The sequence below is a fragment of the Lissotriton helveticus genome, chromosome 2_2, assembly GCF_964261635.1.
Source record: "Lissotriton helveticus chromosome 2_2, aLisHel1.1, whole genome shotgun sequence".
Lineage (NCBI taxonomy): Eukaryota > Metazoa > Chordata > Amphibia > Caudata > Salamandridae > Lissotriton > Lissotriton helveticus.
Genome location: NC_136060.1, coordinates 164242213 through 164246646, shown reverse-complemented (window position 1 = coordinate 164246646; position 4434 = coordinate 164242213).

Below are 4434 nucleotides of genomic sequence, written 5' to 3'. Positions count from 1 at the left end.
TGCAGAAAGAGGGACCAGGGGTGCAGAAAGAGGCAAGAGGGATACCGACATTTGCAAAAGAGGTGTAGAAAGAAGCTAGAGCTGTGTAGAAAGGACCAACAGAAGTGCAGAAAGAGGCACGAGAGTACAGAAAGAAGCAAGAGAAGTACAGAAAGAAGCAAAAGAGGTACATAAAGAGGCAAGAGAACTGCAGAAAAAGGCAAGAGAAGTGCAGAAAGAGGCAAGAGAATTACTGAAAGAAGCAACAAAGGTGCAGAAAGAGGCAAGAGAGGTGCAGAAACAGGCAGTAAAGGTGCAGAAAGAGGGAAGAGTGCTGCAGAAAGAGGCAGGAAGGATACAGAAATGTGCAAAATGTGTACAGAAAGAAGCGAGAGCAGTGCAGAAAGAGGCAAGAGGGGTACAGAAAGAGGCAAGAGAAGTGCAGCAAGAAGCAAAAGAGGAACAGAATGAGGCAAGAGAATGCAGTAAAAGGCAACAGAGGTATAGAAAGAGGAAGGAAAGGTGCGCAAAGAGGCAGGAAAGGTGCAGGAAGAGGGAACAGGGGTGCAGAAAGAGGCAAGAGGGATACATACATTTGCAAAAGAGGTGCAGAAAAAAGCAAGAGCAGTGCAGAAAGAACCAACAGAGGTGCAGAAAGAGGCAATAAGGGTACAGAAAGAGGCAAGAGAACTGCAGAAAAAGGCACGAGGGGTGCGGAAAAGGTAGGAGAGGAGCCCCAAGAGGCAAGAAGAGTATAGAAAGAGGCAGGAGGGGTGCAGAAAGATGAAATAGAAGCGCAGAAAGAAGCCACAGAGGTGCTGAAAGAGGCACGAAGGGTGCCGAAAGAGGCAAGAGAAGTGTGGAAAGAAGCAACAGAGCTACAGAAAGATGCACGAGAGGTACAGAACCAGGCAGCAGAGGTGCAGAAGGAGAGAACAGGGGTGCAAAAAGAGGCAAGAGAGGTGCAGAAAGATGGGAGAGGGGTGCAAAAAGAAGCAAGAGGGGTCCAGAACCAAGCAAATGAGGTGTAGAAAGAGGCAATAGAGGTAAAGAAACAGGCAGGAAAGGCACAGAAAGAGGGAACAGGGGTGCAGAAAGAGGCAAAAGGGATACAGAAATTTGCAAAAGAGGTGCAGAAAGAAGCAAGACCCTTGCAGAAAGTACCAACAGCATTGAAGAAAGAGGCAAGAGGGGTACAGCAAGAGGCATGAAAAGTGCAGAAAGAAGCAAAAGAGGTGCAGAAAGAGGTAAGAGAACTGCAGAGAAAGGCAAGAGAGGTGCAGAAAGAGTCAACGGAGGTGCAGAAAGTAGAAGAGATTTGCAGAAAGAGGCAACAGAAGTGCAGGAAAAGAAAGAAATGTAAAGGAAGGAGCAACAGAAATGCAGAACGAGGCAGGAGAGGCACAGAAGAAAGCAAGAGTGGCTTGCACACCATTAGTACCACTTTACACCCAAATTTAGCTATAAGTTCTAGGTTTGCAATGGGCCTTCCATCAGGCTGAAACACTTGTTGCTGCATTTTTGGTAACGTCTGAGCCGTTTGAGCTAGAAACCAGGCTTTTTTGTTCAAATCTGCAGATTAGGTGCAGATATTGGGATAAGTGGCTAATGGGGAAACTGTATAATTGTGTGAAAATTGGTGCAGCCAAACAGTTGCATAATTCCAGTGGTCCTGCTCATACCTCTGACTAGGTCTACAAGTGCTCCTCAGTGATTCCTTCTTTTTTGTCTAGCTGAATTCATAGTTGAGCTTCTATGGAAACAAGGAAGACTACACCTGAGGTTACCACTGTACAACAAAGACTACCATACCACATAATTACTCTCATCACACATAATCCCACTCTACAAAACTTCTACACACTAAGGGGCCCATTACGATGTTGGGCGGATTGCCTCCGCCAGGCTGGCGGTAGCCACCGCCGGCCTGGCGGAGGCAATCCGCCCGACATCCATTCCCGATTTCCCCCCACCATATTAGTATGGCGGGAGGACCGCGGCGGACGGAAAGACCGTCCGCCGCTTTTCCGCCCCGGTCACCTTGTGGCCGGGGCGGAAAATTTTTAATATGGTGGCGGTGTCTCATAGACACCGCGAGCCATATTAGTACGGGCTGAAAGTCATGCCTTTCAGTGGCGGCAATGCCGCCACGGAAAGGCATGTGGTCATCACTCTGGGGGCCCCCTGCGGGCCCCCAGAGTGAAGGAGGGGTGGGGTCTGCACACGGGGGGTAACTGTGGTACCCACCACATTTGCATAAACAAAGCGGCAGGCACCACGTGGTGCCTGCAGCTTTGTTTATGCAAATGCTGAAATGCATTTCTAGCATTGTGGCGGGCACATCCTAATGCCCCCCACGGGACCCCGCCCTTATGGCGGGCAGTCCCAATCCCCACTAGGATGACGGGTGGACAAAGTCCGCCCGTCATCCTAATGGACCCTAAATATCACATACTTTCTATCCACATAATTTCACTGCACATCTTACCACATAATTCCACTACACACAACGTACATCCACTCCACTCCAAAAACCATTAGTAAAAATCTCTTACATTTACAATGCCAATAGCTCTAACTCTCGCAAATGCGAAACCTATTGCATTGCTAACACTTCTTTAACTAGTAGATGCGTTTGCAGAGTGGAGAAAGGGTGCTGGGCCTCCAACCAGCACTCAGGAACTCTGTTGGAGGTACCCGGAAGGCTTTTTGGCCCCCAAGTGTCCCTCAGAAGTGAAGTAGACTTCATCTGCCATCCCGTAGTCTGCTAGGACATGCATTTGTAGAGTGGTGGAGAAAGGGGGGTGAAGACGTCTCAGCAATCCTACTGAATGGGACTTATTGGAGGTAACAGTAGGGGTAGTTGGCCCCAAAGGACAACCTTGGGGGCCAGCTACCCATCTATTTTCTCAAGTATGTCACACACAGCAGGATTGCTAAGTTCTCATAGCAAGCTAGCAAGCCACACCCCCTTTCTCCACTCTGCAGATGTGCACCCTGGCGCGCTCTTGGATGTGGATTGAAGTCCCCTTCCATGCTGGGAGTACTTAGGGGCCAACTAGTCTACCTCTTACCTCCAGTAAGCCCCACACAGTGGGATCGCTGAGAGGTGAACACAGGCCACTCCCCCTTTTTCTACCACTCTGCAAACGACACGGCATGCTCTTGGTTGGGGGATGAAGTCCCCTTTCCTCCGGAGGGTCCCTGGGGCCAACAGCCCTCCTGTTACCTCCAATAAGCCCCCTACAGTTGGATTGCTGAGTGTTCAAAGGCCACGCCCCCTTTTCACACCACTCTGCAAACTCGACTCCTGGTGCACTGCTGCTCAGGGTGGATGAAGTTTACTTTAGTCCTAAGGACACAAGAGGACCTCATCGCCCCACCAGCAATGCGCCAAGAGGTGCGTTTGCAGAGTGGTGTAAAAAGGGGCCTGGCCTCAGACCACCTCTCAGCAATCCCACTGTATGGAGCTTACTGGAGGTACCAGGTGGGCTCGTTGACCCCTAAGGACCCATAAGATGCTAGGGGACTTCATCCCCCAACCCAAAGCTCGCCAGGAGGTGCGTTTGCAGAGTGAGGCAGAGAGGGGGCAGGGCCTCAGGCGAGATTCCACTTCTGTTTTCTTTTTTGTTTTTTTGGTAGGGGGCTGTGTGGCCCCCTTCTCTTAACATTTTTTGGGCCCTCGGGACCCCATCCCCCAGGGCCTGAGAATTTAAAAAACCAAAAAACAGGAAGGGGGCTGAGTGGCCCGCCTTCCCTCAGCCACTATTGGCCTGAGGATCCCTTCCCCCAGGGCCTGGCCTTGTTTTAAAAAACTTTTTGCTTCCTCTTGGCCACCTCTGGTCCCGGGGGCCCCATCCCCCGGGGCCTGGCCAGCGTGGAATTTTTTGTGGAGGAGGGCCGCATGGCCCCCTCCTGAGGCCAATTATGGCCTCAGGGACCCCATGCCCTGGGGCCAGTCTTCCTTTTTTTGTTTTAAATAAGTAATACATTAAAGGGGAGGGGGCAGCATGGCCCCCCTCCCAGGCCACTTCTGGCCCCAGGAACCCCATCCTCTGGGGTTGGTCCTCAGCATTGGGGATCGTGAGGGAAGCCCCAATGCATCCAGGGAAGCACCAATGCATCCACAGTAAGCGCCACAGAGCTGTGTTGCAGAGAGGTGTAAAAAGAGGCGTGTTTTAAGTTGGGAAATTAATTCCTCTTCAATTCAGAGGTCCCCTAGGACTCAACTAGCCCACCAGGTACCTCCAGTAGGCGCCACTGGGCTGTCTTGCAGAGTTTTGTAAAATGGGGCGTGGTCTCTGAATACCTCTCTGCAACGCAGCTCCCTGGCGCATACTGGAGGTACCTGGTGGGCTAGTTGGCCCCCAGGGTACAGCAGCTTTGAAGAGGAATTAATTCCCCAACTTAAAATGTGCCACAGGGCGTGTTTGCGCACATGTCACCGCAGGCCCC